Source organism: Astatotilapia calliptera, chromosome 18 (genome assembly GCF_964374335.1).
Source record: "Astatotilapia calliptera chromosome 18, fAstCal68.1, whole genome shotgun sequence".
Classification (NCBI taxonomy): Eukaryota; Metazoa; Chordata; class Actinopteri; order Cichliformes; family Cichlidae; genus Astatotilapia; species Astatotilapia calliptera.
The window spans coordinates 4,862,449-4,879,957 of NC_137439.1; the positions used below are offsets into that span (position 1 = coordinate 4,862,449).

Sequence of the window (17,509 nt, forward strand, 5' to 3'; positions counted from 1 at the left end):
AGGATCACTAAAACATGCCTTAAGAATTGGGGTGATAAACATCGCATTGCACTTGGACTCTAATTCTGGTACTGCTCTCCCCCCTTTCCCTACTGGTTTGTACATAACTTCCCTCTTTGCTCTCTCATGTTGACCTCCCCAAAGGAAATGAAACATCGCCTTCCTCAATGAAGTTAATATTTCATAAGGGATTGGCAACGTCGTTGCCAAAAATGCTATAGAAGCTATTACTTCAGCTTTTATTACCAGAACCTTACCTATAAAGGAGAGTTCCCTATCTTTCCAGTTCAACAGTTTCCCTTGTATTTTTTGTAATTTTGAATTCCAATTCTTAATTCTCATATTTTCTCCTATTTCCACCCCTAAAATTTTCAACGTTTCTGATTTTTCTTGCAATCCCATTTTTTCTTTAATCTCACGCCACTTAAAGTAAATCACCTCACTCTTCTCTTTGTTAATTTTCATCCCTGAGGCTTTGGTAAAAGCTTCACAAACTGCCAAACTTGCCTCGATCGACTTATTATCTGTAAGCAGCAGAGTTATATCATCCATATACATGGAGAATTTTATTTCCAACCCTCCGCTACCTGGCGGGATCAGCCCCTTAATTAGCTCATTAGCTCTTAGTGCACATGCCAGTGGCTCCATCACCAATATAAACAAAATAGGGGACAAAGGACATCCCTGTCTTACTCCTGATTTCACTGGGACCGTAGCAGTCTGTACCCCATTCACAACAACAACACTACTACATCCAGTATATAACACCTGGACCCATCTCCTAAAACCTTCCCCAAAACCTAAACTATCAAGCACTTTCATCAGAAAGGCGTGACTGACATTGTCAAAGGCCTTTTCTAAATCCAGACCTAACATACAAAGGGGGATGTTCCGCTCTAAACTATAGAGGTAACTGTCCCTTATAATCGCTAGACTATCTGTCATTTTACGTCCTTGTATCCCACATGTTTGTTCCGTTCCAACTAACTTAGATACTACTGTCTGAAGACGGAAAAAAAGGGCTTTAGATAAAATCTTAATGTCTACCCCTAACAATGTCAGTGGTCTCCAGTTTCTCAAGTTTTTTTTAGTACCCTTTTTCCATAGTAGGGAAATCACTCCAGTATTCATGGACGTTGACCATATGCCTTTATCCCACGCTTCTTTGTAAACCTTACACAACGAGGGGCTAAGTTGTTCCCAAAAGGCCTGGTAGTATTCCTTAGGTAAGCCGTCCATACCTGGTGACTTATTATCTTGCATACTTTCCATGGCTCTTGTGATTTCCTCTAATGTTATACTTTCGTCTAAAATTATACTATCTTCTGGGTCTAATTTTTTTGTTAACTTAGAGATAAAGGATTCTACAGTCTCCTCATCCATATTTTGTTCTTTGTACAAATTGGTGTAAAAGGAATGTACTACCTTTAAAATTTCTTGAGTGCTTTTCACTTCTTTTCCTTCTTCATTTATAAGGGTGTCAACTGCAGGCTTAGCTTTATACAATTTTTTAAAGAAATATCTCGTGCATTTTTCATTTTCTTCCGCATGTTTTACTCTACTCCTTATTAATACTCCCTTGCTTTTCTCATTTAAAGAAACCATCATTTCTTTTTTCAGGTTCGTAATCTCTTCGCTAACATCAAAGCCCAAATTCAAAAGGTTATAGAACCTTTGTAATTTTGCTTGCTTTCTCAATAACCATTGTCGCCTTCTCTTTGCCTGCCTTTTCCCTTCAAGACTAAAAAATACTTGGGTCCTAATCTTTATACTCTCCCACCATTCCCCTACCGATTCATATAGTGGTTGTAGGGAGACCCATTGCTGTAATTTTAATTTATACCTTCCCGTCACTTTGCCGTCTTTCAAAAGATTCAAGTTTAGTTTCCATGGTCCTGGGGCCGACTGAAAAGAAGATTGAATCCTAAATCCACACATTACCTTATGGTGATCAGAAAAGGGTACTGGTTCCACTTTACATGATAGGGGTATTAAGCTTTCACTGGCAAACAGAAAGTCAATCCGTGAAAAGGACTTATTATTAGACCAGGTGTATCCAGGGTCTGACGGGTTAAGAACTCTGAACACGTCTTTTAATTTACTGTCTTTAATTAGGTTGTCTAAAGCACAAGTACTTGAATCTTTCTTCACTGTTGGGGCCGCGCCCTGGATTCCACTTATTTCCGGTGTACAGTTAAAGTCCCCACCCATTATTACCTGTCTTCTATTACAAAGAAATGGTTGTAACAGTTGAAATAAGGCTGCCCGTTCTTTCGAATCTGTGTGTCCATAGACGTTAATAATCCTGATTTTACTCCCGTTTTTTTCTACATCCATACATAAAGCTCTTCCGTCCACCACAACCTCCACTTTTTCTATCTTAACTGTTTTATTGTTGATCAAAATACCTATACCAGACATCCGATTTTGATTATCCCCTGACCAAACAGATTGGCCATATGTCCATCGATTTGTGAACTTCGTGTAATTGTCCATAAAGGGAAGGGCACATTCTTGAAGAAGACAAATGTCCCCACCTATTTCGTGTAATACGTTAAAGACAGATTGACACTTCACTGCATCGTTCAACCCCCTTGTGTTGATTGTCGATACATAGAAGGAGTTTATGTTTGTACTAAATAGGTGGAATCTTTAACTCTCTGGCTTTATTAATAAAGTCTCTTACTATGTTTTTATCTTCTTCTTTTTCTTTTTCCGTGGGAGCCATGCCGTAAAGGGGGCGCTCGCGTCCTTACCTTCCTGTTGACTTTCGTGAACAACTCCCTGAGTAGATATCAGTCTTTGTTCTTCCAGTACGGGTATTGACGGGGAGTCTATTTGGTCCCGACTTTCTGATTCCAAAATCCCTGTAGACGATTCTGTTGAAGTGTTTATCTGTCGTTTTTGTGATGTCGGTGCTACACTTATATTTACTTGTGGTAGCAATTCAGAAAAAATAGTTATGTTATCTTCAATGTCACAAGGTGGTAATGAAAAACCTTCTTCTTCCAAAGTGATAGTTTTGTTTGATTGTAACGTTGAAATCTCAGAAAACATGTAGTCAAGCATGTCTCTGCACTCTTGGGATGTCGATGGCTGTGAAGTGATATGGGTACCCGAAGGCACGGTCATCTCCTCCTGGATCTCGTCCTGTATCTTAGGCTCCGTATCTATTTGAGATACTTTCTTCTCCTCCGTCGCTACGTCCTCACTGGTGATCACTTGGGAGGAGCGGGGGGGCACTTCAGCTTGTTCCCCACCCCAGCTGAAGGTCGTTTGGTCCTCAACTTCTTCTTGCTGGAACTCGTTGACTTGATTGTTAATTACCTCTTCAACAACTGGCAGACCTCCTCCAATTAAGACTGGCATCTCCTCAATTAATTGTTGATGAGGTTTTTTCACTTTATTTGCGTAGGATTGGGGGCATGCCCTAAAGGTATGTCCGTCACCCCCACAAAGATTACATTTCCGCGGTACAGGACATTCAATTGTAGTGTGCTCTTCACTTTTACAGTTTTTGCAGACTACATTCTCACACTCTGCGGCTAGATGGTCATTACCACCGCATTTGCGGCATGTCTTTGGTTGCCCCGGGTAGAAAACATATCCTCTAATTGCTCCCAATTGGATAATTGGGGGCAGGTGGATCAAATCACCCGAGGTCTCATCTCTCTGCAGGTGGACGTAGAAACGATATGCACCTGTTCTAATTCCGTCTTCATCTTTTAAGTCCAAACCTCTCTTCACCACACATTTGAAAGACAACCAGGTCTTAATGTCTTCCATTCTCACGTATTCAGAGTGCATAATCACTGTCACCGCTTTAGTCTCTCTACCGGATAACGGTGTCATTTTGATGTTCTCCAGCTGAGGTCTAGTTTGTTTGAGTCTGTTAAATTTACTCAAACATGATTCGTAGAAGGTACTGGTGGCGAAAATCACCTCGTAACTTTTCTTTCCCGGCAGGCCAAAGATGTAGTCGATCTGCATTGGCGAGTATCCCAACTCTTTCTGGATAACAATCCTGCTGAACTGTAGTCGGTCCATTTCGCAATTCTCTTGCATCTCAAAACGCACAGCATTCCTCCTGGAACCTGCCATGTTAGCAGTCATTGTCGCCATGGTGGGTCTGGGTGAACCACCTTCGTGATCATGGTATCTCCCCTGCCAGGTAAGTATGAGTTGCCAGCGTGGGAGACAGGGGTCCCCTTTCCACATCCAGCACTCTGGCTGATGGTGCCTAACACACATTTTGTGCCAGTTCAAAGGGCACACCGAGAGAAGAGCAGACACATCGGCTGTATCCCAATTCAGGGTCTGCAGCCTTAAAGTACGCAGCCTCAACGATCCTCAAGGGCCGCGTACTTAAAGACCGCTAAGGCCGGAAGTGCGAGGCTTGTGAAATGTGACGGTCTAGCCTCCGTTGCGATGCCCAGGTTGCCTAGCAACTATGATACTAACAGCTGGAAACGCTACATACAGCATTGTTTGAAGGAATTGAAGGAGAAAATCTTTTGTTCATTTGTTTGTTTGTTTCTACATGAGCTTTGATCATTCTCTGTAAGATTAAGGTCAGCTATTGAACGGCGTATTTTTTTTTAAAGTAAAGGCTTTAAAACCAAGTTAGTACAAACGTCACTAATGTCACATAACTTTGCCGACATGTGGCCAACAGTAATGTTTTCATGTTCTTCGTTATTAAACATTTGCACATAAATAAGTGACATAATATTCAGTACTTACTTAAAGTTTACTCTTCGGCTGCCCCTCGTCCGCCGTTTTTTTTCGGCAAAATTATCCACACCCACTGCGGCGCTATGCATTCTGGGATATGTTGGGCCGCGAAGTCTACACCGCCACGTCCTTAAAATTCAGGGAAATGAAGGACGCATTTGAGGGCCGCATTTCGAGCAGCCTTCGAATTGGGACAGCCTTTGTCGCCTCACGGTGAAGTAATCGGCCTTAAAATGCGGCCTTTAAGGCTGCAGACCCTGAATTGGGATACAGCCATGGATCTTTGCTTTTGAACACAAGAGTGAGGGGAGAGCGCGAACGCAGTCCCCCACTACCAGAAATTATGCAGTTGAGATTCCCACATTTGGGGAATTCACAGGGGTCAGCACAACCGCAGTGCAATGGTTGAGCCTCGCCCTGGGTGAACCAATTTTTCAATTTTCAATTTTCAAAGAGTTTTATTGTTCATAATCAAAATTACATCTGTTCATTCATAAGGAAATAAAAACAAATAAACGGCCAAAACTCTGAAATCAAAACCCAAGATGGGGAAACCCACAAGGGGGAAAAAAAAACAAACACAAAGGTCGAGTAAACAAACACACAATACTCTCACATTATCCTACATACAAATATTCAAATACTTCCTTGGTACTTTCCACAGCTTTCTTTTGTCTTCTTCATTATTTCCAAGTGGGATTCTCATAATATAATCCTTTAACAAACAAACCATACTATTGATTACAACTCTTTCAGATATTTCATATTTTTTAAATACACAGATGTTTCTCGCTCTCCACAGAGCATCTTTAACACAATTCACCATTATCCACCAACACATTTCCCTTTTTTCCCCGGTTTTTTCCAAATTCCCATACATTATAAGTTCATATGTCAACTCTTCTTTACTTAGATCTTTCAACCACTGTCTTAGTAGGCCCCACACTTTTTGTGCAAAAAAACATTCCCAAAATAAATGTTTAACCGTTTCATCACCCCCACACCTCTTTCTTGGACATTGGGCACTCCTCGTGCACTCCCTTTTTTTCAAAAAGGCTCTTGTCGGCAAACATTCTTGAACGGCTTGCCACGCTAAGTCTTTATGGGGATTTAGCAGGCATTTGTTATTTACATTACCCCAAGCCATTTTAGTATGAGTTTCACGCAATTTTCCTATCGGTGACATGCTACCTATTGGAAACAATGTCTCCTCTATAGTTGCGCGCGTTATCTCCTGAAGGGTTATCCTAGTCTGGAGGCGTTTCAGCAAACTAAACACTACCTTGTAGATTACAGGATATTGTTCAGAAAAGGGCACGTTAAGGGGGGGGCGCACACCCCACGCCTGCAAAACTTTCCGACCCACCCAAAACCTAGTAAAGTATGGCCAAAGTTTATCTTTAGGATCACTAAAACATGCCTTAAGAATTGGGGTGATAAACATCGCATTGCACTTGGACTCTAATTCTGGTACTGCTCTCCCCCCTTTCCCTACTGGTTTGTACATAACTTCCCTCTTTGCTCTCTCATGTTGACCTCCCCAAAGGAAATGAAACATCGCCTTCCTCAATGAAGTTAATATTTCATAAGGGATTGGCAACGTCGTTGCCAAAAATGCTATAGAAGCTATTACTTCAGCTTTTATTACCAGAACCTTACCTATAAAGGAGAGTTCCCTATCTTTCCAGTTCAACAGTTTCCCTTGTATTTTTTGTAATTTTGAATTCCAATTCTTAATTCTCATATTTTCTCCTATTTCCACCCCTAAAATTTTCAACGTTTCTGATTTTTCTTGCAATCCCATTTTTTCTTTAATCTCACGCCACTTAAAGTAAATCACCTCACTCTTCTCTTTATTAATTTTCATCCCTGAGGCTTTGGTAAAAGCTTCACAAACTGCCAAACTTGCCTCGATCGACTTATTATCTGTAAGTAGCAGAGTTATATCATCCATATACATGGAGAATTTTATTTCCAACCCTCCGCTACCCGGCGGGATCAGCCCCTTAATTAGCTCATTAGCTCTTAGTGCACATGCCAGTGGCTCCATCACCAATATAAACAAAATAGGGGACAAAGGACATCCCTGTCTTACTCCCTGGGTGAACCACCTTCGTGATCATGGTATCTCCCCTGCCAGGTAAGTATGAGTTGCCAGCGTGGGAGACAGGGGTCCCCTTTCCACATCCAGCACTCTGGCTGATGGTGCCTAACACACATTTTGTGCCAGTTTAAAGGGCACACCGAGAGAAGAGCAGACACATCGGCTGTATCCCAATTCAGGGTCTGCAGCCTTAAAGTACGCAGCCTCAACGATCCTCAAGGGCCGCGTACTTAAAGACCGCTAAGGCCCGGAAGTGCGAGGCTTGTGAAATGTGACGGTCTAGCCTCCGTTGCGATGCCCAGGTTGCCTAGCAACCATGATACTAACAGCTGGAAACGCTACATACAGCATTGTTTGAAGGAATTGAAGGAGAAAATCTTTTGTTCATTTGTTTGTTTGTTTCTACATGAGCTTTGATCATTCTCTGTAAGATTAAGGTCAGCTATTGAACGGCGTATTTTTTTAAAGTAAAGGCTTTAAAACCAAGTTAGTACAAACGTCACTAATGTCACATAACTTTGCCGACATGTGGCCAACAGTAATGTTTTCATGTTCTTCGTTATTAAACATTTGCACATAAATAAGTGACATAATATTCAGTACTTACTTAAAGTTTACTCTTCGGCTGCCCCTCGTCCGCCGTTTTTTTTCGGCAAAATTATCCACACCCACTGCGGCGCTATGCATTCTGGGATATGTTGGGCCGCGAAGTCTACACCGCCACATCCTTAAAATTCAGGGAAATGAAGGACGCATTTGAGGGCCGCATTTCGAGCAGCCTTCGAATTGGGACAGCCTTTGTCGCCTCACGGTGAAGTAATCGGCCTTAAAATGCGGCCTTTAAGGCTGCAGACCCTGAATTGGGATACAGCCATGGATCTTTGCTTTTGAACACAAGAGTGAGGGGAGAGCGCGAACGCAGTCCCCCACTACCACAAATTATGCAGTTGAGATTCCCGCATTTGGGGAATTCACAGGGGTCAGCACAACCGCAGTGCAATGGTTGAGCCTCGCCCTGGGTGAACCACCTTTGTGATCATGGTATCTCCCCTGCCAGGTAAGTATGAGTTACCAGCGTGGGAGACAGGGGTCCCCTTTCCACATCCAGCACTCTGGCTGATGGTGCCTAACACACATTTTGTGCCAGTTTAAAGGGCACACCGAGAGAAGAGCAGACACATCGGCTGTATCCCAATTCAGGGTCTGCAGCCTTAAAGTACGCAGCCTCAACGATCCTCAAGGGCCGCGTACTTAAAGACCGCTAAGGCCCGGAAGTGCGAGGCTTGTGAAATGTGACGGTCTAGCCTCCGTTGCGATGCCCAGGTTGCCTAGCAACCATGATACTAACAGCTGGAAACGCTACATACAGCATTGTTTGAAGGAATTGAAGGAGAAAATCTTTTGTTCATTTGTTTGTTTGTTTCTACATGAGCTTTGATCATTCTCTGTAAGATTAAGGTCAGCTATTGAACGGCGTATTTTTTTTTAAAGTAAAGGCTTTAAAACCAAGTTAGTACAAACGTCACTAATGTCACATAACTTTGCCGACATGTGGCCAACAGTAATGTTTTCATGTTCTTCGTTATTAAACATTTGCACATAAATAAGTGACATAATATTCAGTACTTACTTAAAGTTTACTCTTCGGCTGCCCCTCGTCCGCCGTTTTTTTTCGGCAAAATTATCCACACCCACTGCGGCGCTATGCATTCTGGGATATGTTGGGCCGCGAAGTCTACACCGCCACGTCCTTAAAATTCAGGGAAATGAAGGACGCATTTGAGGGCCGCATTTCGAGCAGCCTTCGAATTGGGACAGCCTTTGTCGCCTCACGGTGAAGTAATCGGCCTTAAAATGCGGCCTTTAAGGCTGCAGACCCTGAATTGGGATACAGCCATGGATCTTTGCTTTTGAACACAAGAGTGAGGGGAGAGCGCGAACGCAGTCCCCCACTACCACAAATTATGCAGTTGAGATTCCCGCATTTGGGGAATTCACAGGGGTCAGCACAACCGCAGTGCAATGGTTGAGCCTCGCCCTGGGTGAACCACCTTCGTGATCATGGTATCTCCCCTGCCAGGTAAGTATGAGTTGCCAGCGTGGGAGACAGGGGTCCCCTTTCCACATCCAGCACTCTGGCTGATGGTGCCTAACACACATTTTGTGCCAGTTTAAAGGGCACACCGAGAGAAGAGCAGACACATCGGCTGTATCCCAATTCAGGGTCTGCAGCCTTAAAGTACGCAGCCTCAACGATCCTCAAGGGCCGCGTACTTAAAGACCGCTAAGGCCGGAAGTGCGAGGCTTGTGAAATGTGACGGTCTAGCCTCCGTTGCGATGCCCAGGTTGCCTAGCAACCATGATACTAACAGCTGGAAACGCTACATACAGCATTGTTTGAAGGAATTGAAGGAGAAAATCTTTTGTTCATTTGTTTGTTTGTTTCTACATGAGCTTTGATCATTCTCTGTAAGATTAAGGTCAGCTATTGAACGGCGTATTTTTTTTTTAAGTAAAGGCTTTAAAACCAAGTTAGTACAAACGTCACTAATGTCACATAACTTTGCCGACATGTGGCCAACAGTAATGTTTTCATGTTCTTCGTTATTAAACATTTGCACATAAATAAGTGACATAATATTCAGTACTTACTTAAAGTTTACTCTTCGGCTGCCCCTCGTCCGCCGTTTTTTTTCGGCAAAATTATCCACACCCACTGCGGCGCTATGCATTCTGGGATATGTTGGGCCGCGAAGTCTACACCGCCACGTCCTTAAAATTCAGGGAAATGAAGGACGCATTTGAGGGCCGCATTTCGAGCAGCCTTCGAATTGGGACAGCCTTTGTCGCCTCACGGTGAAGTAATCGGCCTTAAAATGCGGCCTTTAAGGCTGCAGACCCTGAATTGGGATACAGCCATGGATCTTTGCTTTTGAACACAAGAGTGAGGGGAGAGCGCGAACGCAGTCCCCCACTACCAGAAATTATGCAGTTGAGATTCCCACATTTGGGGAATTCACAGGGGTCAGCACAACCGCAGTGCAATGGTTGAGCCTCGCCCTGGGTGAACCACCTTCGTGATCATGGTATCTCCCCTGCCAGGTAAGTATGAGTTGCCAGCGTGGGAGACAGGGGTCCCCTTTCCACATCCAGCACTCTGGCTGATGGTGCCTAACACACATTTTGTGCCAGTTTAAAGGGCACACCGAGAGAAGAGCAGACACATCGGCTGTATCCCAATTCAGGGTCTGCAGCCTTAAAGTACGCAGCCTCAACGATCCTCAAGGGCCGCGTACTTAAAGACCGCTAAGGCCCGGAAGTGCGAGGCTTGTGAAATGTGACGGTCTAGCCTCCGTTGCGATGCCCAGGTTGCCTAGCAACCATGATACTAACAGCTGGAAACGCTACATACAGCATTGTTTGAAGGAATTGAAGGAGAAAATCTTTTGTTCATTTGTTTGTTTGTTTCTACATGAGCTTTGATCATTCTCTGTAAGATTAAGGTCAGCTATTGAACGGCGTATTTTTTTAAAGTAAAGGCTTTAAAACCAAGTTAGTACAAACGTCACTAATGTCACATAACTTTGCCGACATGTGGCCAACAGTAATGTTTTCATGTTCTTCGTTATTAAACATTTGCACATAAATAAGTGACATAATATTCAGTACTTACTTAAAGTTTACTCTTCGGCTGCCCCTCGTCCGCCGTTTTTTTTCGGCAAAATTATCCACACCCACTGCGGCGCTATGCATTCTGGGATATGTTGGGCCGCGAAGTCTACTCCGCCACGTCCTTAAAATTCAGGGAAATGAAGGACACATTTGAGGGCCGCATTTCGAGCAGCCTTCGAATTGGGACAGCCTTTGTCGCCTCACGGTGAAGTAATCGGCCTTAAAATGCGGCCTTTAAGGCTGCAGACCCTGAATTGGGATACAGCCATGGATCTTTGCTTTTGAACACAAGAGTGAGGGGAGAGCGCGAACGCAGTCCCCCACTACCACAAATTATGCAGTTGAGATTCCCGCATTTGGGGAATTCACAGGGGTCAGCACAACCGCAGTGCAATGGCTGAGCCTCGCCCTGGGTGAACCACCTTCGTGATCATGGTATCTCCCCTGCCAGGTAAGTATGAGTTGCCAGCGTGGGAGACAGGGGTCCCCTTTCCACATCCAGCACTCTGGCTGATGGTGCCTAACACACATTTTGTGCCAGTTCAAAGGGCACACCGAGAGAAGAGCAGACACATCGGCTGTATCCCAATTCAGGGTCTGCAGCCTTAAAGTACGCAGCCTCAACGATCCTCAAGGGCCGCGTACTTAAAGACCGCTAAGGCCGGAAGTGCGAGGCTTGTGAAATGTGACGGTCTAGCCTCCGTTGCGATGCCCAGGTTGCCTAGCAACTATGATACTAACAGCTGGAAACGCTACATACAGCATTGTTTGAAGGAATTGAAGGAGAAAATCTTTTGTTCATTTGTTTGTTTGTTTCTACATGAGCTTTGATCATTCTCTGTAAGATTAAGGTCAGCTATTGAACGGCGTATTTTTTTTTAAAGTAAAGGCTTTAAAACCAAGTTAGTACAAACGTCACTAATGTCACATAACTTTGCCGACATGTGGCCAACAGTAATGTTTTCATGTTCTTCGTTATTAAACATTTGCACATAAATAAGTGACATAATATTCAGTACTTACTTAAAGTTTACTCTTCGGCTGCCCCTCGTCCGCCGTTTTTTTTCGGCAAAATTATCCACACCCACTGCGGCGCTATGCAACGAGTCTTCAACCTCGGTCTGCGACTGGGGAGAGTGCCCGCCCTATGGAAGACATCCTGCATCGTCCCGGTCCCCAAAAAGAACCGGCCCAGTGAGCTGAATGACTTCCGACCGGTGGCACTGACGTCACATCTTATGAAGACTCTAGAGCGGCTCTTCCTCAACCTCCTCCGACCACAGGTACAACATGCCCAGGACCCACTACAGTTTGCATACAAGGCGGGTGTCGGAGTGGAGGATGCCATCCTGTACCTCCTACACAGAGCCCACTCACACCTGGATGGGGGAAGAGGCACGGTCAGGATCCTGTTTCTTGACTTTTCCAGTGCCTTTAATACCATCCGGCCCTGTATGCTTCAAGAAAAACTGAACAGGATGGAGGTGGACCCCTGCCTGGTGGCTTGGATCTCCGACTACCTCACCGACAGACCACAGTACGTCAGGCTGAAGGACATCACGTCTGACACAGTGGTCAGCAGCACAGGAGCACCACAGGGAACTGTGCTGTCCCCTCTTCTCTTCACCCTGTACACCTCTGACTTCTGCTACAACTCTGAATTATGCCACATTCAGAAGTTTGCAGACGACACAGCCATCATGGGGTGTATCTGGGATGATCAGGAAGAGGAGTACAGAAGTCTGGTGAGGAACTTTGTCGCATGGAGTCACACAAACCACCTGCAACTCAACACCTCAAAGACTAAGGAACTGGTTGTGGACTTCGGGAGGTCTAGAGCAGGTCCACTGCCGGTTCAGATAGAGGGGGAGGAGGTGGAGGTGGTCAACAAGTACAAGTACCTCGGGCTGTGGGTGGACAATAAACTGGACTGGTCATGCAACACAGAGTACCTGTATAAAAAAGCCCAAAGCCGACTGTACTTCCTCAGGAGGCTGAGGTCTTTTAACATCTGCAGGAAGCTCCTGAGGATGTTTTACCAGTCGGTGGTTGCTGGAGTACTTTTCTATGCTGTGGTGTGCTGGGGGAGCAGCACAGCAAAGAAGGACTCATCCAGGCTGGAGAAACTGATCAGGAGGGCTAGCTCTGTGGTCGGCATGAAGCTGGACACTCTGGTGACAGTGGCAGAGAAAAGGACATTAAAGAAACTGATGGACATTATGGACAATGCCAGGCATCCTCTGCACACGGCCATTAACAACCAGAAGAGTCTGTTCAGTGACAGGTTGCTTCTCCCAAAGACAAGAACTAACAGACTTAAAAACTCCTTTGTCCCACACGCCATCAAACTGTTTAACTCCTCTCTGGAGGGGAGAGGGAGGGGAAACAGGAGGACAAAGGAGGGGGGAACAACTAAGCTGTAGTGCCTCTTCACCTCACTGTGCAATACCTTTTGTGCAATACTTTTGTAAATAGTCAACGGTGCAATAGACTCAATACTTGAAATGTGCAATTCACTTGTATTTTTATTTTTATTCCTATTTATTCTATTTATCCCCTTCGTATATTTTATTTATATTGTCTCTGTATTTATATATATGTGTGTGTGTATAACTCTGTAACTTCTGTCGGTGCTGTGCTTTTCTGGGATATGTTGGGCCGCGAAGTCTACTCCGCCACGTCCTTAAAATTCAGGGAAATGAAGGACACATTTGAGGGCCGCATTTCGAGCAGCCTTCGAATTGGGACAGCCTTTGTCGCCTCACGGTGACGTAATCGGCCTTAAAATGCGGCCTTTAAGGCTGCAGACCCTGAATTGGGATACAGCCATGGATCTTTGCTTTTGGACACAAGAGTGAGGGGAGAGCGCGAACGCAGTCCCCCACTACCACAAATTATGCAGTTGAGATTCCCGCATTTGGGGAATTCACAGGGGTCAGCACAACCGCAGTGCAATGGTTGAGCCTCGCCCTGGGTGAAACACCTTCGTGATCATGGTATCTCCCCTGCCAGGTAAGTATGAGTTGCCAGCGTGGGAGACAGGGGTCCCCTTTCCACATCCAGCACTCTGGCTGATGGTGCCTAACACACATTTTGTGCCAGTTCAAAGGGCACACCGAGAGAAGAGCAGACACATCGGCTGTATCCCAATTCAGGGTCTGCAGCCTTAAAGTACGCAGCCTCAACGATCCTCAAGGGCCGCGTACTTAAAGACCGCTAAGGCCGGAAGTGCGAGGCTTGTGAAATGTGACGGTCTAGCCTCCGTTGCGATGCCCAGGTTGCCTAGCAACCATGATACTAACAGCTGGAAACGCTACATACAGCATTGTTTGAAGGAATTGAAGGAGAAAATCTTTTGTTCATTTGTTTGTTTGTTTCTACATGAGCTTTGATCATTCTCTGTAAGATTAAGGTCAGCTATTGAACGGCGTTTTTTTTTTAAAGTAAAGGCTTTAAAACCAAGTTAGTACAAACGTCACTAATGTCACATAACTTTGCCGACATGTGGCCAACAGTAATGTTTTCATGTTCTTCGTTATTAAACATTTGCACATAAATAAGTGACATAATATTCAGTACTTACTTAAAGTTTACTCTTCGGCTGCCCCTCGTCCGCCGTTTTTTTTTCCGGCAAAATTATCCACACCCACTGAGGCGCTATGCATTCTGGGATATGTTGGGCCACGAAGTCTACACCGCCACGTCCTTAAAATTCAGGGAAATGAAGGACGCATTTGAGGGCCGCATTTCGAGCAGCCTTCGAATTGGGACAGCCTTTGTCGCCTCACGGTGACGTAATCGGCCTTAAAATGCGGCCTTTAAGGCTGCAGACCCTGAATTGGGATACAGCCATGGATCTTTGCGCCCAAATGCTTAAAGCTGTTAGCTGGTCAGTGTTTTCAGGTGTGCTTGTACTACCTGTACAGTGCGGAGTGCTGACTAAGTCATGTTAAACCCATTAAAGCGTCAAGCTCAGATATCTTTTCATTTTTGTGCACTGCTCTCTTGTCGACACACATTTTCTGTTTATTGAAGCCTTTTGTGAATAATTTTGATCATGTAAAAACTGGGAATTGGTCCCTATTGACAATACTCTTATTTTTTGCATTGCATATGTCATTTAGGAAAGGTAATTGGTCACTGAACTTTTTGCAACTGTGTGTATTTCTAAATTTTGTGGCTTCAGTGCACGGAAATTTATATTGTTCAGTTTGCATGTTAAAAGCCACAAACATGTAGCTAACTATAGGCTTTCTTGTGGAACTGAGAACTGCCCTGCCACTTTCAGAACATTTTCTGCCTTCATTCACATATGCCTAGGAATCACAGGACAAGAAGGGAGACCACTGAGGAGGAGTTTTATAAGTTCACTGGTGACCTCAGCTGTCAAGTTCCTGGATGTGGGTATGCTGCACAAAACTTCACAGCTCTTTGTGCCCCTCTCAGATTTCATATCAAACATGGGGGGGGGGGGGGGGGGGGGGGGGGGGGAAGTATTATGTCCATTTGAAGGTTGCTCTAAATACTTCAGTGTCCGAACATCATTTTCCAGCCATATTTCTCAAAAACATAAATAGACAGTTCAGCAGTCAAGGAAACAAGAAATTGGGGGATTTGCCATAATACAAGGACAGGAAACAATCTATTAGAAGACAGTTGACTTTGTGTCATTTAAAAATGCAGGCTAAAATGCTCTTGCCAACCAGCACTACACAGAGCATCATAGAGGAATTTCAGGATCTTTGAAGCTGTGCAATGCACGAAGCAAAAGTAGACACTGAATCTAACACCATTAACCTTTCGTTGGTAATGGTAGGACTAAGGTTGGAAATTGTGACAAACTGTAAAATATACTGTATTTTACGATGTATTTTTCAACTTTTCAATGCAAGACCTTGAGTTTGTATTTCTTTTGCAGTCCTGGGATTGATTTTCATCTTCAGACAAGGTCCCCAAAACTGCCTTTCTGTTAGTACTCAATCCTAATTGCAGGGTTCATCTTTTAGTGAGGACATATTTGTTGAAATAGCTATATAAAGTTGCTTTTCCAATGATCTCTCTCTCTCTTTTTTTTTTTTAGATGGCAGACCAAAGAATTTGAATGACACCATTACTCTGGAGGAATCTGGAGAACTGGTGCCAGAGGAACAACCTCCTTCTAAACGTCAGTAAGACAAAGGAGCTGATAGTGGACTTCAGCACTAAGCAGGAGAGGAACTACCAGACCCCCGTCATCAACGAGTGCCCAGTGGAGAGAGTGGACAGCTTCAAATACCTCGGAGTTCACATCACGCAGGACCTGTCATGGTCCTGTCACATCAACACCGTGGTGAAAAAGGCCCGACAGCGTCTCTACCACCTCAGACGCTTGAGAGACTTCCAACTGCCCTCCAAGGTGCTCAGGAACTTTTACTCGTGCACCATAGAGAGCATCCTGGCAGGAAACATCTTAACCTGGTTCGGGAACAGCACCATGCAGGACAGACGAGCTCTACAGAGGGTTGTGCGGTCAGCTGAGCGCACCATCCGCTCCGAGCTCCCTGACCTGCACTCAATCTACAGCAAGCGGTGCTGGACCAAGGCCAGGAAGATCGTGAAGGACCTCAGCCATCCCAACAACAGACTGTTCTCTCTGTTGAGGTCAGGAAAGCGATTCCGCTCCCTGAAGACCAACACAGAGAGACTGAGGAGGAGCTTCTTCCCGCAGGCGATACGGTCTCTCAATCACACCACCACACAGTACTGACCCACACATATGGTTCTTACACACACACTGGACTTTCTGGACTTTGGTTTTGCACAACACTGGTCACTATATTCTTCATTTCCGGTTAATACTTGTACAGCTGCTGTTATTGTGTATATATTTATTTATATTTAGATTCCTTCATACATTCTTATATAGTTCTATATTGTGTATTGTGTATTTTGTTGTACAGTTATTTTATTTTCAACTTTAATTTATATATTTATCTTTATCTTATTCTTCCCAGTCAAATTTACCCTTCATTCTAATTTGTGTTGTACAGTTATTTCATTTTTAACCTTAATTTATATTTTATTCCTTCCTAGTTAAATTTACCCTTTTTAATTTTTCATATTTATTTCCTATCTTATTCATAGCCTTTTCCTTTTTTGTTCTCTTTAGGTCACGAGCAGTCCAAGCATTTCACTACATATCGTACTGTGTATGACTGTGTACGTGACAAATAAAATTTGAATTTGAAAAAAAATTTGAGCTTGGGAAAGATTTCCACTCCAACTGTCGCATGCAATCACAAGAGGAGACAGAGGTCATCCAGAGGACAGGAGAAGTATGGTTAGAATTGTTGTGGAGGCCATGCAAGTTAACTGCAGAAACCCTAAACGTTGCATCTTGTGAAGAGGTTGCTAAGATCATTGTTAACAGATACCCTCAAACATTTGCAGATTTTACTGAAAAGGGAGAAAGACTGGGTTGTGGACGTTATTCACTACTAAGAAGCATCAAATCTAGAGTTGAACATGTTAATCAAGATAATACAACACATAGACTTCGTCAAACAAAGAGAACCAGGAATGAGGAAGACTTTAGTCCCAACAAATTAGATTATTAGCTGATCCATAGTAAGTACATCTGATGTTATGTCAGATTTTAAGTCCCAGTTTTGTCAGACAGTCGATTATTATTTTGGTCATAAAATCATCTTGATTAAGCTGTTAAAAGTTTGATTTGAAATATAGCCATACATTTAAAGGAAGATTCTACTATATTACTTGATGTTAAAGAAAATGTAAAAATCTGATGAGTTCTGAATTATGATCTGCACAAGGTTTTATTTATTTATTTATTTTACTTATAGAAGACATGAAACACTACACATAAAAATGCTAATTTAAACCTTTGAGCCCTGATCTCAAAAACAGATATAGATATAATGCTGTCTGTGAAGCTGGAATTAAGAAATAAGTGCTCAAAGTTTTAAAAACATATTTAGTGCCATATTCTGTCAGTATGGA

At 43.7% G+C, this 17,509-nt stretch overlaps 6 non-coding genes across 6 annotated transcripts; all 6 read right to left on the reverse strand.

Annotated features, from left to right (window-relative positions):
• Positions 1 to 5,037: 5,037 nt before the first annotated feature.
• Positions 5,038 to 5,193, reverse strand: LOC145422147 (U1 spliceosomal RNA). Its single transcript, XR_013903545.1, has one exon. It is a non-coding gene; the product is annotated as a U1 spliceosomal RNA (small nuclear RNA).
• A 2,546-nt stretch (positions 5,194 to 7,739) lies between these two features.
• LOC113011440 (U1 spliceosomal RNA) lies at positions 7,740 to 7,903 on the reverse strand. Its single transcript, XR_003270548.2, has one exon. It is a non-coding gene; the product is annotated as a U1 spliceosomal RNA (small nuclear RNA).
• Positions 7,904 to 8,762: 859 nt separating this feature from the next.
• LOC113011441 (U1 spliceosomal RNA) lies at positions 8,763 to 8,926 on the reverse strand. The gene has a single exon (XR_003270549.1). It is a non-coding gene; the product is annotated as a U1 spliceosomal RNA (small nuclear RNA).
• An 858-nt stretch (positions 8,927 to 9,784) lies between these two features.
• On the reverse strand, positions 9,785 to 9,948 carry LOC145422138 (U1 spliceosomal RNA). Its single transcript, XR_013903536.1, has one exon. It is a non-coding gene; the product is annotated as a U1 spliceosomal RNA (small nuclear RNA).
• Positions 9,949 to 10,805: 857 nt separating this feature from the next.
• LOC145422145 (U1 spliceosomal RNA) lies at positions 10,806 to 10,969 on the reverse strand. Its single transcript, XR_013903543.1, has one exon. It is a non-coding gene; the product is annotated as a U1 spliceosomal RNA (small nuclear RNA).
• A 2,397-nt stretch (positions 10,970 to 13,366) lies between these two features.
• LOC113011448 (U1 spliceosomal RNA) lies at positions 13,367 to 13,530 on the reverse strand. The gene has a single exon (XR_003270555.1). It is a non-coding gene; the product is annotated as a U1 spliceosomal RNA (small nuclear RNA).
• Between the last annotated feature and the right edge of the window lie 3,979 nt (positions 13,531 to 17,509).